Source organism: Sapajus apella, unplaced genomic scaffold (assembly GCF_009761245.1).
Source record: "Sapajus apella isolate SASKATOON/1434 unplaced genomic scaffold, GSC_monkey_1.0 scaffold76, whole genome shotgun sequence".
NCBI classification, from domain to species: Eukaryota; Metazoa; Chordata; class Mammalia; order Primates; family Cebidae; genus Sapajus; species Sapajus apella.
Genome location: NW_022437016.1, coordinates 1,233,698 through 1,255,927, shown reverse-complemented (window position 1 = coordinate 1,255,927; position 22,230 = coordinate 1,233,698). Strand labels below are relative to the sequence as shown.

Here is a 22,230-nt window from a genome sequence, read left to right as displayed (position 1 = left end):
TTGTAAACAGTGCTGCAATGAACATTCGTGTGCATGTGTCCTTATAGTAGAAGGATTTATAATCCTTTGGATATATACCCAGTAATGGGATTGCTGGGTCAAATGGAATTTCTATATTTCTAGGTCCTTGAGGAATCGCCACACTGTCTTCCACAATGGTTGAACTAATTTACACTCCCAACAACAGTGTAAAAGTGTTCCTATTTCTCCACATCCTCTCCAGCATCTGTTGTCTCCAGATTTTTTAATGATCACCATTCTGACTGGCGTGAGATGGTATCTCAGTGTGGTTTTGATTTGCATTTCTCTAAGGACCAGTGTTGATGAGCATTTTTTCATATGTTTGTTGGCCTCATAGATGTCTTCTTTTGTGAAGTGTCTGTTCATATCCTTTGCCCACTTTTGAATGGGCTTGTTTGTTTTTTTCTTGTAAATCTGTTTTAGTTCTTTGTATATTCTGGATATCAACCTTTTGTCAGATGCGTAGTCTACCTAGTTTTGAAGGAGTTATACTGCTTATAGGTCTCACCCTCAAATTTCTTGGAGATGCTGCAGGTAATAACTGACTAATACAAGGGCATAAAACTGAGTCTTCTTGCCTCATGGTGAGTCAACTCTACGGCACCAGTGAAGATTCACCTGGCATATCGGACAAGATGAAGCCTTGTCTAGTGTCTTCCTTTGCTCTATTAACAAAGGTCGTCTTTGTGACTTTTCCACAAAGGAGGGCTTCTACTATTGGGAGATTTTGGAAAGCAAGGGAAATTTCCAGGAAAATACACATACACACACACGCACATACACACAAAGGCATTTCAATGTACCATAAACACAAAAATATCTATCATCCAAGCTTTGTGTAGTATCAACCTGTCATCCTGGCAATGTTCTCCCATTGATATGCCCTTCTGCCCTTGTACATTAGAACAAGTACAATCTTTAATTGGCTCCAGCCATTATTTCTCATTACTCATAAAATCAGAAACTTAGTCATTGTTCATATTTTGTAATCCAAGGCCAAAAACACTGTATTTTGCATATATATACAAAATGGTGTTTTTTTGTCCTTGGATTTTATAATATGATTAGCTTGCAGCTGAATCTTCTAGTAGCTCCCAGGGACCATGGAGCAATAATTCGAAGTGGCTTAGTAGAGAGATCTGTGGCAGAGGGCCAGTTCTCCCTTCCAATAGTTCAACCCAAAGAGACTGGAAGGAGAAAAATAGAGCACCCTGGAGGCAAGAATGCTTGAAAATCCCCCTCTCGCTTAGTGAGAATGAAAAAGTTCTATTCATGACTTTTACCACCAGGTTTAGGCCTCTGCTGAAAAACAACAAGGAATTTGGAATATCTGCTTAAAATGAGTGTAAATATTTACCCACATATGCTGAAATATTCTTGTGACATTTAGTCTGATGCATACTGCCAGGAGAGAAGGAAGCTCCTGAGCCAAACACAGGAATTTTTTATTTTTAATCTTCCCTGGGAGTAGAGCAAACATTTGCAATGATCTAAAATGTATTAAATTCACTAACCCTGGAATTCATAACTGGTAATGCGTTGAGCACTATCGTCTTGTTCAGAACGCCAGTGTTTGCAAACTCTACATTCCTTACTCTTCTCGTTATTCTTCAAGAACTTGAACAGGATTATTCCTATTATTAGCACCATTATAATTAAACAGGCAAAAAACATATGTACCTGTTTGACTTCATAGTGTAACAATCCCAGTGTGATTATGAAATGTATGATTCTATTTATGAGTGCTTGTCACGGGCAAAATATTTTTACATTCATGATCTATGGCATAGCAGGCATTCAAATGTTCGCTGACTCAATCACTCCCTTATCTTTACCATGTGACGGAATCTTTGCTTAGAGCTTTACATGCATTTTTTTCATTTAGCATGAAGATAGAATAACTACATAGGGAAAGTATGATTCTTCATTTCAGCAGGTGGGAAAATTGAGGTTTAGACTGGACAAATGACTAGAATAGGCATTTGAATAACAACCATGTGTTACATGCCCACTATGTATAAGACCCCATGCTAGGTGCCAATGTTAACTATATGTATACACACACACACACACACACACACACACACACACACTATCTGCCCATGCCATGGTATGTGTATAGAGCCCAGAGACAGGAAGACATATAAGTAGTTAGAAAATAGCACTAGTGTGGTAAGGTACAGGGATAGGACCACAGAGAATGGGTAACTAATTTACTTGGTGCAGTGCATACGAGGCAAATGGAGGTTGTAAAATGATTAATGAAAGAGTCTGAGATTCATCTTAAGACTGAGTGGGAGTTGAGTGGAAGTGTGTGTGGCAGTGGTGAAGACAGAAGCCTGTGCTTATACAGAGCATCTCAGGTAGTGGATGTCCACACCATCTATTAAAAAAAATGCATAAAGAAAATGCCAAGAACCTGCAGAGGCTTGCTCTGTCTGTAACCAAGGGCACTCACGGAGGAGAATCGTGGAAGGAGCTCAGCTGTCAAATAGGTTCCAAATCATGAATGACTTTGAATGTCATGCTAAGAAGTTTGGACCCCATAACCAGTAAGTGGCAGAGCCTCAGTCTGAATTCCTTAGGTCTACTTCGTTCCCTCTACCATTCCCAGTGACACTTTCTGACTCTGTGTGCATACATGTTATGGTTTGGTTGTTTCCCCACACAAAATCTCATCTTGAATTGCAATTTCCCATAATCCTCATAATCTCCACATGTCAAGGGAGAGACCAGGTAGAGGCAATAGAATCATGGGGTAGTTTTCCCCATGATGTTCCCATGAGAGTGAGTTCTCACGAGATCTGATGGTTTTGTAAGTGTTTGGTAGTTCCCCTTGCATTCATTCTCCTTCCTGCCACCTTGTGAAGAAGGTGCTTTCTTTCCCCTTCCTCCATGATTATGTTTTCTGAGGCCTCCACAGTCATGCCGAACTGAGAGGCAATTAAGCCTCTTTCCTTTATAAATTACCCAGTGGCTGGCAGTTCTGTTTAGTAGTGTGAAAACAGACTGATACAATGCATGTGTGTGGTTGTGTATGTGGCTAGAAATCTACAAGCGCACACTATTTCTGCATTTTGAGAGCTGTGACAGAACTGGCGGGGACTGGATATTCATCCAAGGGCAGTATAAATCACAGAAACGTTTCTGTTTCAAACACACTCAGAGGTTTGAACCAGGCTGAGAAAAGTTACATACAGAAAAACTGGTCGACAATTCCAAAGAATAGAAAAAGAATGTTTGTAATGGGATGAAAACATTTGCAAGTTCCTTGGGGCTACTAAAGTGTTTGGATGTTATGTGTTCTTTGTAAGTTGTAAATTTTCCGTGTAGACATTTACCAGAATTTTAAAATGTATTTATATTTTTAAGCTGATGATGCTTTGGAATATTCCATCAGGTCTGCTGTCCAAACTGAATGATGCTGACGATAGAGTTAGTAAGAAGTGAAGGCTCACATTCATTCTTTCTGCCTAAAACCTGTACCACACTTCACTTGGCTAATTTCCATTTGTTCTTCAGGTCTCAGAGAAGACTGTATTGAATTCCACATCCTAAATAAGTTCTCTACATAGAAACTTTTTAAAATAATATTCTGTACTTCCATTTCATGTAGCATCACAACTGTATCTTAAATAACCATGTATGTAATTGTCTGCATGTTCATGCTCATTTTCTTTCCAATCAACATAATGGCTGGTCATAGGGAATGTCTGGTTCACTCAGTAAATGTGTTTTAAACAAATTAATGAAAATTAAACAAAAATCAGACAGATCATCATAAGAGCCAATCTGGTGTTTAAATTAGTATCTGGCTGGACACAGTTGCTCATGCCTGTAATCCCAGCACTTTGACAGGCAGAGGCAGGTGGATCACCTGAGGTCAGGAGTTCAAGACTAGCCTGGCCAACATGGGGAACACTTGTCTACTAAAAATTAAAAACATTAGCTAATCATGGTGGTGCACACCTGTAATCCCAGCTACTCGGGAGGCTGAGGCAGGAAAATTGCTTGAACCCAGGAGGCAGAGGTTTCAGTGAACCAACATCATGCCACTGCACTCTGGCCTAAGCAACAGAGGAGACTCCGTCTCAAAATAATAATAATAAAAATAACAAAAATCAAAGAAATTAGTATCCAAAGGGTTCCACCAGTGTTCTCAAAGAATGAAATTAAACCTGTAGTTTTAAGATGATGGCTTCAATGTACAATTATTGATTATCTTTTATGTACCAGGCTCTGGGCTAACCACTCGATATGTGTTTTCTCATTTAATCTTCACAACAACCTTATGAGATAGTAATGTTGGCTGAGACAGAGACTCGTGCTCTCTTTTCATAATGGAAAGTTGTTGTTGGTAAGCAGCTTCCTTGCCAGGGTCTTATTCTGGCCCCCCATGTATCTAGGTGGGCAACGTGAACGGCTGGCTCTGTTCAACAAAACATGAGCAGATGGGATGTATGTCACTTCTGGGTCCAGGCACTTGAGTCTCTGGCATTTCATACCCATGTTCTCCCTTGTCTTTCTACAGTAAACTTTGAGATCATGTGTTGAAGACAGAGACAACAACGTGGAAGGAACCTAGGTCATTGAAAGATGGCATGGACAAAGAACTCCTAAACACAGCCAACTGTTATTTGACTAACAAAGGAATTGAGAAACAGAGAAGTTAAGTGACTTTTTTATAGCTAGTAATCAGAAATCATCAGAAAAATAATCTACTGTGATAAGAGTGCTATCAGAATTTCAACAACATTGAACATTACTTATCCTAGCTAATATAGGTACATAATAAAGGTACAATAATAATTGTAACCATTTTACAGAGGAGGAAAGTGAGGCTTACAGAGGTTAACTACCTTTTCAAGTGAACATAGTGATATGGTTCACACATTTGTTTCCTCCAAACCTCATGTCAAAATATGATTCCCAGTGTTGGGTGGGTGAGCTAGTGGGAGGTGATTGGATTGTGGGGGTGGATTCCTCATGAATGGCGTTCAATCATCCCCTTGGTGAAGAGTGAGTCCTCAGTTAGTTCATGCGACACCTGGCTGTTTAAAAGAGACTGGCACCTCCCCGGCCTCTCTCTCCTGCTACCACCGTACCATTCGACTGCCTGCTCTCCCTTCACCTTCTGCCAAGATTGTGAGCTTCAAGAGGTCCTCACTAGAAGCAGATGCTGGTGCCATGCTTCTTGTACAACCTGCAGAATCATGAGAAAATTAAATATTTCCTTTATAAATTACACAGCCTCAGGCATTTCTCTGTAGCAATGCCAAGACTAGACTAATATACACGGGTATTAAATAATACATAGGTACAGTTTGTAGTGATTCCATAGTTTCATTACTGGGGTGTGTGTAGGGAGGAATTTATGCAGCTATCTATTTGGAAAAAGGTAGCTTGGGAACCTAAAACTTAGCTTGTATGAAAATTGTATTAACTGAGAAAACTTCAGTTGCTCAATAGCAAAGAATTGGATTTGTGGCTAAAGAAGGTGATGTGAAGCTACAGTAGTCCCACCTCAAGCCAGCTTGTGGCGTAATCACTGGTTTTGTGTTAGAATTCGTAGATACTGATATGGTTTGAATCTGTGTTCCCACAAATCTCATGTCAAATTGTAATCCCAAGTGGTATTAAGTGGGGCCTGGTAGGAGGTGATTGGATCAGGAGGCTACAGTTCTCATGAACGGGTTAGGACCATCCCCTTGGTGCTGTTCTTGTGATAGTGAGTGAGTTATCATGAGATCTGGTTGTTTAAAAATGTGTAGCACCTCCCTCCCCATCTCTCTTGGTCCTACTCCTGCATATAGGATGCCTGCTTCTGCTTTGCATTCCACCATGAATGAAAGCTCCCTGAGGCTTCACAAGAAGCAGAGGCCACCAGGCTTTCTGTACAGCCTGGAGAATCATAAGCCAATTAGACCTCTTTTTATTATTTTTTTATTTTTATTTTTTAATTATACTTTAAGTTCTGGGGTACATGTGCAGATCCTGCCGGACTGTTATATAGGTATACACATGCCATGATGGTTTGCTGCGTCCATCCCCCCGCTCCTGTCATCTACATTAGGCATTTCTCCTAACGTTCTCTCTCCCCAATCGTCCCACCTCCTGCTATCCTTCCCCTAGGCCCCCGACCCACCAACAGGCCCTGGTGTGTGATGTTCCCCTCCTTCTTTTTAAAAGCAATTTACCCAGTCTCAGGTATTTATTTATAAGTAGTGTAAGAATTGACTAATACAGAAAATTGGTACTGAGGAGTGGAGCATGGCTATAAAGATACCTGAAAATGTGGAAGCAACTTTGGAACTGGATAATGGGCAGAAGTTGGAAGAGTATGGAAGGCTCAGAAGAGGACAGGAAGACGAGGGAAAATTTGAGACTTTCTAGAAACTTGTTGAATGGTTGTGATCAAAATGCTGATAGTGATATGGACAGTGACTCCAGGCAGAGGTTTCAGATGGAAATGAAGAACTTTTGGGGAACTGGACTAACGGTCACTTTTGTTATGCTTTAGCAAAGGACTTAGAGTCATTGTGCCCCTGCCCTAAGGATCTGTGGAACTTTGAATTTGAGAATGATCATTTAGGGTACTCGGTGGAAAAATGTTCTAAGCAGTAAAGCATTCAAGAGGTAAACTGGCTGCTTCTAACAACTTATATAGACAGCAAAGAAATGACCTGAAGCTGGAATTTATATTTAAAAGTGAAGCAGAGTATGAAAGTTTGGAAAATGTGTAGTCTGGCTATGTGGTGAGAAAAAAAGGAGCCCATTTTCATGGGAGGAATTCAAGCAGGCTGTAGAAATTTGCATAAGTAAAAAGGAGCCCCGTGTTAATAGCCAAGACAATGGCGAAAAGGCCTCAAAGGCTTTTAGCCTCTCCCATCACAGACCCAGAGCCTCAGGAGGGAAAAATGGTTTCCTGGGCCAGGTCCAGGGCCCCACAGCCCTGCACAGCCTCTGGACACTGCTCTCTGCATCCCAATCAGTCATTCAAGCTCCAGCTGTGGCTAAAAGGGTTACAGGTATAGCTCAGACCATTACTTCAGAGGGTGTAAGCCACAAGCTTTGGCAGCCTCCACGTGGTGTTAAGCCTGTGGGTGCACAGAGTGTAAGAGTTGAAGCTTGGGAACACCTGCCTAGATTTCAGAGAATGTCTGGAAAAGCCTGGATGTCTAGGCAGAAGCCTGTTGCAGGGCTGGAACCTTCATGGAGAGCCTCTACTAGCGCAATATAAAGTAGAAATGTGGGGTTGGAGCCCCCACATAGAATCCCCACTGGGGCATTGCCTAGTGGAGCTGTGAGAAAAGGGCCATGATCCTCTAGCCCCTAGCATGGTAGATTCACTGACAGCTTGTACTGCATGCCTGGAAGAGCTGCAGGCACTCAATGTCAGCCTATGAGAGCAACCATGGAGGCTGAGCTCTGCAAAGCCACAGGGGTGGAGCTGCGCAAGTCCTTGCACCCGTGTGCCCTGGATGTGAGACATGGAGTCAAAAGAGATTATTTTGGAGCTTTAAGATTTATTGACTGCCTTGCTGGGTTTCAGACTTGCATGGGGCCTGTAGCCCCTTTACTTTGACCTCTCTCTCCCTTTGGAAAGGTAGTATTCACCCAATGCCTATACTTCTGTTGTAGTTTAGAAGTAACTAACTTAGTTTTGATTTTCCAGGCTCATAGGCAGAAAGAACTAGCCTTGTCTCAGATGAGACTTTGACCTTTGGACTTTTGAGCCAATGCTGGAATGAGTTAAGACTTGAGGGGACTATTGGAAAGGCATGACTATATTTTGCAATGTGAGAAGGACACAGGATTTGGAAAAGCCAGGGGTGGAATGATATGGTTTGGATCTGTGTCCCCACCAAATCTCATGTCAAATTTTAATCCCCAGTGTTGTAGGTGGGTGCTGGTGGGAGGTGATGGGTTTTGCTCTTCTTGCCCAGGCTGGAGTGCAATGGCACAATCTCTGCTCACTGCAACCTCTGCCTTCCAGGTTCAAGTGATTCTCCTGCCTCAGCCTCCCTAGAAGCTGGGATTATAGGCATGCACCACCACACCTGGCTAATTTTTTGTACTTTTAGTAGAGTCAGGGTTTCTCCATGTTGGTCAGGCTGGTCTCGAACTCCCGACCTCAGGTGATCTACCCACCTTGGCCTCCTGCAATGCTAGGACAACAGGCGTGAGCCACTGCAGCTGGCCCAGATCTGGTTGTTTAAAAGTGTGTAGCACCTCTCTCCTCTCTCAGTCCTGTCCTTTTCAAGTCAGATGCCTGCTCCTGCTTTACCTTCCCAAATGAGTAAAAACTCCCTGAAGCCTCTCACAAAACAGATGCCACCATGCTTCCTGTACACGCTGTGAAACTGTGAGCCAATTTAGCCTCTTTTTCTTTATAAATTACCCAATACCAGGTATTTTTTACTAACAGTACGAGAACAAACTAATATACTTGCCAACTATATTACATAAATATCCTTAATTCTCACAGTCTGAAAAACAGGTGGTATATGCCCATTTTACAGATGACAAATTAGAGTCTGAAAGAAAGTGACTTGCCTAAGTCTCTGAAGCTAATAAGAGATGAAACTGGAAATCAAGTCCAGTTCTTTCCAACTTTTTATATCTCAGTTGTATTGTGTTTATATTCAAAAAAGACTTGACTTTGTTAGTTTCAAATTCAGAGGTGCATGGCCAAATCTGTCTTTTATGCTCTTCGAATTTATACATGGTTTTCAAACTCATGATTACTATTACTGGATCTCTGCCATGTCTCAGCATTTTCATATACTATTGAATCATTTTAGATCCTTATGAGAATCTAGCCTGCTAAACATTAATTTCTTCATTTTACAAATGAAGAAAATATGATTAAAGAGAGAAAGCAGAGCTTTCCTTAAGCCTGCTCATTAAGTAGGTGGCTGATGTGAAATTTGAGCATGGGTTGGCTAAATTCAAGATCAAAGATGTTTTCATAAGTAGGGGACTTAGAAAGATCCCATGGTGTATATGGGGGATTGATGATTGCCAGTATGATCCTCACACATCATTGTGCATAAGAATCAGCTGGAAACTTGTTAAAATTCCCACTAATTACTGGGCTCTAATTTACAGATTCTGATTCAACATGTCAAACATGATAATTAGGAATTTGTGTTTTTACAAGGTGCCTATTGACCACCACCCACGGCTTCTAGCCTGGACATTTAGCAAGGCTCAACTTTTGAAATCCCTTATTGCTGTTCCCAGCACCGAGGGAGAAAATGACACATCTCCTTCTGGAAGGAGGCAGAGGCTTGGAGCTTCCAGTTCTGAGTATTCTGCACTTGGCTTCCGTTCTCTGTGTCGATTAGGCCTTTCAAACCAATTACCATTATATATTGCTGAGATTTATAGTCCTTGGTATTTGAGGTTACAAGACTTCCGTTCTCAGGAAGAAGCTCCATGCCATCACTTCTAATCAGCTCAGCACAATGTCTGATTTCCCCTCTGTAAGAGGGCACAGTGTTCCATTAGAGTATTAATAGCCAGGCAGAATGGCCTCAATTGCAGTGCTTGGGGAAACATAAAAATTGGCTTTGGGGGTCCAAATTTTTAAAGAACTGTGCTCCTTCTTATCAAAATGAAGACAATGATTCAACAAAGATGACTATGAAAAAAAATTCCTGACTTCCAATAGGTAGAGTACAGTACATAGAAAATGAATCTCTCCAAAGGGTGGGCAAGATTGTCTTTCCTGGGCTTACTGTGGTAAAGAGAGAATTTATTCCAAGTTCAAAACACAAATAATGTACAGCAGAGTTTGTGAACAATTAACTTATTTAATGTTTACTAAATGTTATGAATAAATTAGCAAGCAGATGAGTACAAGACAGCGGAGTGTATATCTTCTATAACGATCATTTCATTCATTTATTCATCTATCAATGTTTTCATTCATCCATCCACTATCCACCATTTACTCAAACAATTATGGAGTGCTATTTGCCAATCATTATATTATGATGTTGGAATACTCAAATATTCCATCTTCAGATAATTTATAGTCCACTCAAGAAAGATGTGTGATGTTTCCCCATTGCCTATAGAATTAAGAAAATCAAACCTGCACCCTAGCCTACATTTTTCAGCCTCATTTCTCAGTCCTTTGATAATATATAAGCTAATCTATGTATCTTTGCACTTTCTGCTTCCTCAAACAAAAAATTTCCTTCCTTCTCCATTCATATCTGTGTTTAACCAAACTCCATGCTTTCTTCCAGTGCTGTCAAAATCTCCCTGCTTCATAAAGTCTATTCTAACTCCCCAGTCATGTAAAATAATTCTTTTATTTTTTTTTAAAAATGACCAAAATTGTTCTTAACATTATTGAGTGCAATTACTCTTTGCTCTGTCTCACAGAATTTTTGTTAATGTGTCTTTTCATCTCCTGAATTTTGAGCTCTAGTGATTAAAAATAGGAAAGCCTCAATAATCTTTATAACCTTCAGAATGCCTCATCAATATTAAGAGTTCAGAAATTTCAGTGAATTGAAAGAAAGGAATCCTTTAGTAAGGTAGGATTGTCTACTGGGAGAGGATTAGCTCTTTTGGTCAAACTTCTACCCTCATTCTGAGCTCTTCTGGCAAAAACCACAGAAATGACAATAGTATTGTTATTAGCTATTTATCAAGAACTTATTCTTGCTAATTATTGATCTAGTTATTTTATATTATTTATTTTATATATTCTTAATGCCATTTTACTGAGGTAGTTATGGTCACCTTCATTTTAAAGATCAGTGGCAGGGCATAGTGGCTCATGCCTGTAATCTCAGCACTTTGGGAGGCCAAGTTAGGTGGATCACTTGAGGTCAGGAGTTCGAGACCTGCCTGGCTAACATGGTGAAACCCCATCTCTAGTAACGATACAAAAAAAAATGGCTGGGCATGATGGTGGGCCCCATGTAATCCCATCTACTCAGGAGGCTGAGGCAGGAGAATTGCTTTAACCTGGGAGGTGGAGGTTGCAGTAAGCCAAGATTGCACCACTGCACTACAGCCTGGGCAACAAGAGTGAAACTCTGTCTCAAAAAAAAAAAAAAAAAAAAAGTAGATTAGCATCTGCTGCTTAAAGCAATCCCTAAATTTTCTGAAGTCATACTGATGTGAGTCAAGAGACCTCAGGTACAATGTTCCAGTGCCTATGCTTTTAATAATGAGGAAATATCTTTTGCCCAGCCTCTCCCTTGAGGCTGAATTTCACAGACTGTAACCTACATCTAGAAAACCATCCTCTCCTGTAAGATCTAGTTCCTAAGGTCATCCTCATTCTGGAAAAGTACATGGGGAGGAGGGAACTTGTTCTTACTTCCCTGCAAGGGCCTCTAGAATCACAACAGTCTGGTCTCAGGAAATCCATGGATTGCTTTAGGCAGCAGATACTAATCTCTAAAATGAAGGTGATCAAAACTAGCTCAACTTGGTGACATTAAAGATATGTGAAATTATATACACACACACACACACACACACACACACACACACACACATATAATAATTAGACTAGCCCTCTGCAAAGCCACAGGGAAGATGAAGACAACTAAATTAATAGTTCATATATTGCTTGATCTGGGCAAATACCATCTATGAATGGAAAAATGTCTACATTATTTAGAAGGCTCAAGGTCGAAAAGAAGACATAGCTACATTAAAAGTGGCTTCTAATGCAATAGGACATACCCCAAAATGCTGGTTTCTTCTACCTTTTTACCACGTACTCCCTTCTCACTCCAATAATTTTTGGCTTTCAGAATTGTCTTACACGTTTATTAATCAGTGCAGTCTACCTGCCCTGAACCTCTAGGGTCTACTACCAAATCCCTTGATAAAGCTTTGTCTCTCACCTCTGCATTGAGGATTTGGCACAAAGTTGTCCACACAGGCAGCTTCTTTGGACGTTTCTTTGTACCAGGCCCAGATCTACACTTCCTTATTCTGGTATTCATCCCCCCAATGCTATGTGGTAGCTTATGATCTTCCTGCAAATGGAGATTATGTCTTCTCTCATTGGGGGAAGCTGCAGAGCAGGGCTGCTTGTTTGGGTCCCTAAGTGATACAGAGCTTAGTTAGACAACGTTTTCTACTCTCCTCATCCTTTTTCTCCCCATGTCCCCATGTTCTGAGCTTCTTTTATGAGCTTTCCATCCAGTTGCGGCTCTGAAGTTCTAAGAAGAGTTTGTTTGGGTAAGATCAACCAGAAGCATCAGAAAATGGAGGGAGAATTCTGCTCCTCCACCCTCCCTCCTCTGCTCATCTTTCCAGAATGACTCCTCCCGGCTGTGCCTCTTCCCATATGTTACAAGCATATTTGGTCTGTATGGTTTCTCCCTAAATTAATGGAGCGTCCTTCTTTCTAAAAGTCTTCTTTATATAGTGTGATATATAATTCTTACTTAGCCAACCCATGATCTAATCCGTCTTTATAATCCAGGTTTTATCTCTCTTCTCTGTGCATCCCTTCCACAAAGTTCTATGAAACTTGTCTGTACATTTTCCTGTATTTGTGAGTGCTACCTGTTTCAAGTAGGTTCCTTAGTTCTAAATTGATTAGATGAGACAAACAGGGACTGGAGACAAATAGTGTGGCCTAATAACTACATGCTAGACCTTGACTCAGTCATCAGGATTCTCACTGTTTACAAAGCACTTTCACAATTAACATTTCATTAGATCCTCTTAGAACCCCTATATGGTAAAACACAGCATATATCATTTCCGCTTTTTTTTTTTATTGTACTTTAAGTTCTGGGGTACACGTGCAGATCTTGTAAGATTGTTGCATAGGGTACACACAGGCAATGGTGGTTTGCTGTCTATAGAGCAAGAAATTAGCCCCAGAAGAGGCAATAACTCACTTAAGAACATACAGCTATTTTGTGTTAGAGACAGAATTAGTGTTCGTATCTTCTAGGTCAAGTCCAATCTAGGTGGCGGATCACTGGGCTGCTAACTACCCACCATTTAAATTTTATTTATTTATTTTTTTAAGATGGTTTTCATCATGTTGCCCAGGTTGATCTGATCTTGAACTCCTGAGCTCAGGTGATCAACCCACCTTGGCCTCCCACAGTGCTGAGATTACAGGCATGAGCACTGCCCTGGGCCTCTACCCTTTTAGTTTTATAAACTGCACTTTTAGGGCTTATTGATATTAAGCCCCAGGTTATGCCATTATCCCCTCCTGGAAAACACAGTAGATCCTAGAAATTGGGGTCAAATCTCAGATTTTTGTGTTTTAGAATTACATATTTATTTTTCTGCATGAACGTATGTAGGGAGGTGCATTTCCCTAGATGACTTGAATATTCTGAATGAGTGCAGGGGAAGTGTCGAGCCATTTGGCTCAGATCCTCTCAAATGGAGAAAAAAAAGAAAGAAAGAAAGAAAGAAAAAGAGAGTGAGACCGTGGGAGGCAGAGAGGATGGGTGGCTTTCTGTCCAGTTGTGGCTCTGAAGCATTAAGAAGAGTTTGTCTGGGTGAGATCAGCGGGAGGGATCAGAAAACGGAGAGAATTCTAGCTCCTCCACCCTCCCTCCTCTGCTCTTCTGTGCCTCTTCCCATATGTCACAAGCATGTTTGGCCTGGGTGGTTTCTCTCTAAATTAATGCAGGGCTCCTCTTTCTAAAAGCCTTCTTTATATAATGTAGAACATGGCAAGCTCAAAGAAAAATTAGCTACCCACATCCCCACAGATGAATAAAAATCTGGGCCTTGTTTATGCTTTCCGCAAACAAGCATCAATTAGAAAAAGTCAGAAGGGTTGTGTTTTGCCTTCTAACTTGAGAACATCTATGAGGAATCTACAAGTTCTTCTTCTGAGTGTGGCTAAGAGTTGAGATGTCGTGACAAGACCACATTGATGCCTACGAGCCTGTCTGGGACATTTTTTTCAGGAATAGGAGGAAACTTTATTTCACTGATTGTTTTGGTTGTATATCAAAGGAAAAAACACTTGAAGAAACTGCTTGACATGTGGTGAGTCTTATCTTTGTCAAACTGGAAGATACCAGGTTTTAAGTTGCGCTAGAATGATGAAAAATAGTGAAGTCAGGGGATCTAGGCTTGTACCTACATACAGAGTTTGTCTAGCCACTGTCCCAGTCTGTCATTAGGAAAGTATTTCATTAGGTCAAATCAGAGATGGTTTACACCTAATCTGTGTGTGCCACTGATACCTCCTATGCTCATGACAGACATCATCAATCTATGGAGACCCTCTCTCATACTTTGCAGGAGTAGAGCTTCAGGGTTCTTCGTAACATTTTCCACTAGAGAATAGCTGTCTGCTAAAATCTATTGTTCATCTTCGTAACAGATCATCACACCTTTCCTAATTTTTAAAAAAATCTGTTGCCAGGGAAGAAGTATTTATCCTCATTCTACCAACACATTTTTCTTTGTCCCAGTACCACTCAACAAGTAGAAATGTATTTCAGTCGCATCTTTTTAAAGTATGGATGAACTTATCCACAAGTGACTTTCAACAACTTTATAAAATTTGGAATTAGTCTAGATAAAAAAATCAAGTTTGGATAACTGAGCTAAAAACAATTTGACGTGTTGCGTGTGATCCACCTGAATCCAAATACTCAGCTGGCAAACTCACAAGAGACAGGCTCTCTTTCTTCTGTTGTTTCTGATCCAGCCATCCAAATGAGCAGGGAACAAGTTCCAAATGCAGCATTGTTCAGCCTTGTGGATTAGTATAAATTTTGGCACTAAGACGAATTAAGATTCAGGAAGTGGCAGATAAAAAGATTTTTCCAAACAAGCTTCTATTTCACATACTCAGGTGGGATAGAATTAAATGCAGTGACCTGGAGATGAAGAAGAATTGGTGTGCAGACAAGCCAAGGGTATTGCATCTGGAGTCAGCGAAGGTGGTGGGTTCTGATCTGCAGTCTCCTCCTATCTTGTGAGATTTTGGATCTTTCCCTTCCCTTCTTCAGATGTGCAGCCCTAATTGGTGCTAAGCACCCAGTCCAGTCCCTGTTCTGATTCCATAAATTTGCTTCTCAGCTTCAGAAGGGTGAATAGATAATCCTGGTGTTTCTCCGAGCTATGCCTGGATGCATTTTTATATTTTAAATGACTTGAAATCTGAAAATGGAAAAAATGTTTCAGATATCATCCTTCTTTTCCCAGTTTATATTCTAGGAAAATAACTTTTTATTGTGTGCTCAGTGACTCTCAATTGTATGAGCAGGAGTTTCCGGAATTTTTATATTACTAGTTATATTGTCAGTTCAGCCATGCAGCATTGGTTTATCATGTAATATACAGTTCATACTCAAATTCTGCTAATTACCCCAAAATGAAGAAACATGATTTTTTTATTATTATAATACGTATCGGGGTAGTTTTGTTGATAAACTTGCAGTGAGGTCTGCCTGCTTTGGGTCTCCTCATTTTACTCTTTCCTGTTGAGTCTCAACCATCCAGAATATCCTCTTTCTATTCTTCATGGATTTTTTTTTTCTTTTCTTTTTATTTTTGAGATGAAGTCTCACTTTGTCACATAGGCTGGAATGTAGTGGCCCAATTTCGGCTTACCACAACCTCCGACCTTCCAGGTTCAAGCAACTTTCCTGCCTCAGCCTCATGAGTAGCTGGGATTACAGGCACCTGCCGCCACCATGCCCTGCTAATTTTTGTAGTTTTAGTAGAGATGGGTTTTCGCCATATTGGCCAGGCTGGTCTCAAACTCCTGACTTCAAGTGATCTGCCTGCCTGGGCCTCCTAAAGTGCTGGGATTACAGGAGTGTACCACCATGCCTGGCTATTCTTTAGAAAATTTCAGTCTCTATCCTATGCATTCTTTAAAGTCCAGCCTTTTATTTTCTCTGCGAAGCCATTCTAAGTCATCACAGTCAATTTTTTATCATTTGTTACACACTTGATCCTGAACAATCTTGTTGTCTTCATATGATGTCACCCTTTTATCACTTGCCCATTTGTGCATTTGTTGCCCACTTTCCAAAAGATTTCAGGAGGTGTATGTATAATTTAAAATTATTTCCTGTTAAATTTTAAGCAACGTGATAGATACGCTTCTGTGCATATTTTTTTCACACATAATCTTTAAAATCACACCTAGAGAATGTTATTATCATGATTTTGAGTGAAATAACTTAAAGTAGGTTATACAACTAGCAACTGACAGAGATGACCTTGAAACTTAGTATTGCGTGACTCCAAAATGCATGCTTCTGCCTGGGCACAGTGGCTCACGCCTGGAATCCCAGCACTTTAGGAGGCCAAGGCGGGCAGATCAGTTGAGGTCAGGAATTTGAGACTAGCTTGGACAACATGGCGAAACCCTGTCTCTACTAATAATAAAAAAATAGCTGGGCGTGGTGGTGAGGACTGTAATCCCAGCTACTCAGGAGGCTGAGGTGGGAGAATTGCTTGATCCTGGGAGGTGGAGGTTGCAGTAAGCGAAAATCTTGTCACTGCACTTTGTTTGGTGAGGGTGACAGAGGGAGATTCTGTCTCAAAAACAAACAAACAAATAACATAAAACCATGTTTCTTCATTTTGGGGTAATTAGCAGAATTTGAGTATTAACTGTATATTACATGATAAACCAATGATACACGTCTGAACTTAACAATATAACTAGTAATATAAGAGAATATCCTTCTTTTAGTATAGACACCCAGATTATTCTTAACTATCAATCAGGAGAAAAAAGTGTGAGTGTGAGTGTGTGTGTGTGTGAATGTGTGTGAGTGAGTTCATTGTAGACATGCTGAGAGACAGAAGCAGACACAGAAACATAAACAGAGAGACAAGGAGCCCAATGTGGCACAATATTAATGATTGGTGAATCAGGATGAAAGTATATGGGAATTCCTCATAATATTCTTGCAATATTTTCTGTAGGTTTGAAATCATTTTGAAATAAAATAAACAACAAAAGGGAAAAAAACAGAAACAAAATGCATGTTGCGTCTACTACCACATTCTTTATTCTTTTATTGCCACAAATCCTTTAATCAGTAGTTGAGAAACCTTACATTCAGAGCTGGAAAAGAAGCAAGGAAGCTGGTAAAGATAAGAGCATATCTTTAAATATCTTGGTGGAGTAGGGTTATAACAATTGAGTGCCAAAATTAGCACTGAGCTTCCTGTAACCCTAGGCAAGGAGAGACACATAATGGGTATCTCTCTTTTGGCATCTAGTAGAAGAAACTATAGATAGACACACATGTTATCCTGGATTCCACTTCTAAACGAACTTGTCACAAAGGATACTGAAGAATACATTGGAAGATGTTCTCAGTAGCACTTTAACCAAGACTCCAAAAAATATTCTGCAAATACCTGTTTGTTATATATAGCATTAGTCTGGATGAACACTGAAATATTACTGCTACATCATAATTCCATAAAGACAATTCTTTATGGACCTCAAAGAAGATGGTTCATGGATACCACTCTCTGCTGATCTGCCTTAACCTAAGGATAAAATATGGAGAATTTTAAAGTTGAATAATCAGCATGTTTTTAATCCAGTATTTACTTGAGATGTCAATGCTTTTGTTTTGTTTTTACATAAGTAATGAGATGCACACTGTTTCTTAATTTTTAGTATGAGAAAATTTGCTAACTGCTTTATAGTTATATAAATATATGGTCATTTTGCAAAAGATTGTTTACAAGATTCATTAAGCTATATTTGTAAATAGCAGGGAGTCATATGAAAAACAATATAGTGTGGAAATTTATGGCTTTGGGGTTCTTTGGGGTATGGAGTGGTCAGTGAAATCTTCCCAAAGGAGGTGACATTTGAGCTGATAGCTATTAAATAATTAAAAAAAAAAAACCACCAAAAGTAGTAAATTTTACTCTGGAGGTAGGTTCAAGGAACAAAGATAGCTCAAAAGATGAAGTGACCAACTCTGAGTCACAGTAGAGATGACATTTGTAATAAATATTAAAGGATGAGTTTTCCCAGGAGGCAAGGGAGAGAGGTATTATGAGGAGAGGAAGCTGCATCTCCAAGGACAGGGAAGCATGAAAAAGCAAGAGCACACTAGGTAATTTTAAGTTGCTTCATGTGGTATAAGCCTGCTCATGTAGGTAAGGGGTCAGAAATCAAGCTGGAGGTCAATAGACGCACATTATAAAGGACTGTATATAAAATTCCAAGGAGTTTGAGTTTTGTTCTGGGAAGCATGAGGGCTGTATTTTAGTAAAGCACTACTTGTGACGGATTGGGAAAAGTGACTGGAGAAGTGTGAGGCTGGAATCAAGGAAAGGCTGCTGTGATCACCCAGCAGAGCTGATGAGATAGCACTGAGGAGCTAGCGAGAGTGAGATGGAGTAAGAGCAAAAGGTGGAATGGAAAGACATTTAGGCATTAAAATCAATTGATTTTGGTAACTGTGGGACAACTCTGCAAGTGATAAGAACTATGGGAGGAAAAAATACATCTGTCCTGGGGTCAGAGGCCCTATTATATTGAGCATCCAACAACTTACCAACTACCTGACTCATGGTAGGAGCCCAAATGACCCATTGTTAAATAAATAAACATTTCTAGCTTGAGTGACTGGGAAAATAGCAATGTCTCAGCCAGACATTCAGCTAATGACACAGAATCGAGGACACTAGCTGATACACATAGGGCTTCTCTAGGATTAGAATATATTTATCTAATTATTGTGATGATGGAACATTTACTGAGCACTTACCGTATACTAGGCACTTGATTAAGCACTGTACATACAATATTGCAATTAACAGTATGAGTTATGACCATAATTGTCACAGAGGAATTCCTCTGTGGGGAATGAATGATCGCTATAGTCGCCATTTTAGAAACGAGGAAGCTCAGGCTCTGAAAGATTAGGAAACTCAGCCAATATCACAAAGTTAGTGAGTAGCAGAGCCAGGCTTTGGATACAGATTAGTGTGATTCAAAGCCTATATTCTTTTTAAAAAATATATTTTGTTTTACTTTACCTTCTGGGATACATGTACAGAACATGCAGTTTTGTTACATAGATATACATGTGCCATGGTGGTTTGCTGCACCTATCAACCTGTCATATAGGTTTTAAGCCCTGCATGCATTAGTTATTTGTCCTAATTCAAAGCCTATATTTGTAACCAGGATGCACAGAGATTGAAACAGAGCAAACTGTTCAAGGTCACATAGTGAGCAAGAGTTTCACAGGGGCTGGAGCCATCTCTTTCTCTTACACCACATGTTTTGGCTGAGAAGGCTAAATTCTGATGATGTCTTACTATAGGACTCAGACTATAGATATGTACCAGCTGTTATGGAAAACATGCAAAACTGCACAATTTACTGGGAAGACATCAGTAAGTCCTCTACTTTCCTTTCGTCTCCAGCTAATGAACAGCTTAGTGCAGTGACTTTACTACTGAAGATGGAAAGGTGTTAAAAGCAGAAGAAACTGGGCTTACATAGGGAGTACCAGAACACAAGATGTGATGTTATTTTTACTATAATCTGCTGATAACCAAAGGACTTAGGAGCTCCAAATAATATTTGTAAACAATAATTTTCTCAGAATATTGGCATTTTTATACTCCTGGCAAACTGCTGAGATATTAAAAATGAATGTTGGCATTTAATAACTTTCATAATTGCACATGAACACCAAGTTTCTATCTCAATGGAGAAGAAGATTGTTTGAGAGGTATGGCTTGAGAAGCTGTGGGAATATTCTTCCTTCAAATATCTGCCTTTATCAAACAAAATAGAGGTGCACTGATAAAGGAAATTTAAGGATTAGTAACAGTTCAGGGGTGACATTATATAGGATCTAATTTTACCTATGACTGTCTTTCCTGCCTCTTCTTGAGGGCTTCAATTTTAAACTCCTTTATGGGGAGTCCCATTATTTGCTGTGTAGTGCTACCTGGCAGAACCAAGTTTCCTCATGGTCAGGATCTGTTAAATAGTAACTTTAGTTCTGTCCTAAGAGCATCCCTTTGTTCCATAAAAATGATACCTCACATATTGGAGGACAGCTCTTTATTCCACTATGTCCTTTCTCTACAAGGTTTTAGAATGAAGAGCTGTAGTCACCAATATGATAAGAATGTAGATAAAACCAGTCTTTATTTATTGACCATATCAGATAAAGTTCTAGATGGCTTTTATGGCTGGTATTTTATTTAATCCTAACTAGGACACAAAAACAGAAGTGATCATTATTTCTGTATTATAGATAATAATTATTTCTGTATTATAGATGATAATTATTTCTGTATTATAGATTATTATAAAAATCTTAATCTCTGGAATCAGACCTATTTGAATTCAAATTCAAGAACCATCATTTACTCATTGAGTAACCAGGTACATTTTTAACACCTAAATCTCAATTGAGTATTAAAATTAACACTCAATTAGGTGTTAGAATTTGAATTCAAATGGGTCTGATTCCAGAGATTAAGATTTTTCTATTATACCAAACAGTCTCTCAAGTTTTACCTTCTTGGGCTTTTTTTTTTTTTTTTAAGGTTTTCATTTCTTCCTTTACACACATTATGTCTAAATAGTTATATATGTAAAAGGGAGTTCACTTATGGAGAAACATATGTTTACTGTTGAAGTTTACATCATATTTACTTTGAGTCATTTTCTAGGAAAGCTCATAACCAGATGAAAATCTAGTTAATGAACTTTTCTGAACATTATTTTGTGCTAATGTTAAGAAAATAAACATAAAAATAACATGGGCAGGTCAAGTTGAAACTATTCCCTTTAATTCTTGATGAATGGGAGGAGTAGAGATTAGACAGTTTTTTGAAGGTCTGTGAGCCCATGATGGGGATTTGATTCCAAGTGTTCTAAGAGATTGATATGATCTGATTTTCCTTTTTTTCTCATTCCATTAAGTGGAAAACAAACTAAAGGACCCACGTAGAGGCAGGGAAACAAGCAATGTTGGTGATAGGAGGAAGTGAAACGGAGTGAGGGACTAGAGTGATGGATAAAGGGGAAATGGACTCACCAGGGGGAAGTAAACTAGGGTGATAGTCTGGGAGAGGTAGACTAGGGGAAAATGGAACAGGGTGAGGGACTAGGGTGATGAATGAGGTGAAAATGGACTAAGGAAAGATGGATAGGAGACATGGATTAGGATGATGGACTCAGGTGACAGACAATGGTGAAATGGACTAAAGAAAGTGGACCAGAAAGAGAAAGATGGACTAGGGAGAGGAGTGGACTGGGAGGAGTGGGCTAGGGTAATGAACTTGGGAGATGGAGTATGGGGAGAGGTAGTGGGATAGTGGAGGGAGAAATAATGGGCAGTACTGGGATTTGGGATATACTTTTTGAATGAAGGTGGCAAAAATTGCCAAATGATTGGCTGTGGGGTTGTGTGAAACTAATTTCACTTCTAAAAATGTATTCTAGTTTGCTAATCATGAACCTTGTGCAAGATATAAGAATGTTCATGTTTTTAAATAGCAAAACATTGGAAAGGTTTTACTTTAAAAATTAGAAGCTAGTTAAGTATGTTGTAGATAATTCTGGAATGATACAATCCAAAATTGAGCAGATGTCTTGTCTGGATTGTGAGTTTTTCCACAGTTTCTTTCCTTCCTTCCTTCCTTCCTTCCTTCCTTCCTTCCTTCCTTCCTTCTTCCTTCTTCCTTCTTCCTTCCTTCTTCCTTCCTTCCTTCTATCCTTCCCTCCTCCTTCCTTCCTTCCTCCCTTCCTTCCTTTTCTCCCTCTTTCTTTTGATCTTTACTTCTTTTATTTTGTTTATCTAAAATCTTAAGAGAAATGTCGGATATAGTATACATCTAAAGAAAAATTTTTTAAAAAAATGTTTAAAATGAGTCTGTTTTATTCTGTTAAAAAAAGTCACTTTCGTTTAAAAAGTAAACCTATCTTTATTTGACTGTACTTCTGCACAGCAGGATCAACTGCTTTTCCATTTAAAATGTATCCCCAAAACACAGTTCAGTTGGGCATCCTCTGAAGGACTTCAAAGATACCCCTGATAGATTTATATGTAGTAATATGAGCCCAAACTGCGGCTTACACTGAGATTCATACCTGTTTGAAAACTGGCTGGCTACATGTTTATTTATATACATAGTTTTGTCATGGTTGGAGGTGGTGGAATGGGGAAGGTTTCAGGGAAGGAGGAAAGTGGAATGGTGAGAACAACTGTG

General features: G+C 39.5%; 1 long non-coding RNA gene across 1 annotated transcript; it reads left to right on the top strand.

Moving 5' to 3' along the window:
* The first annotated feature begins 348 nt into the window (after window positions 1–348).
* Window positions 349–21,873, top strand: LOC116532475. Its single transcript, XR_004260878.1, has 3 exons — window positions 349–486; window positions 16,242–16,247; window positions 21,862–21,873. It is a non-coding gene; the product is annotated as an uncharacterized LOC116532475 (long non-coding RNA).
* The last annotated feature ends 357 nt before the right edge of the window (window positions 21,874–22,230 follow it).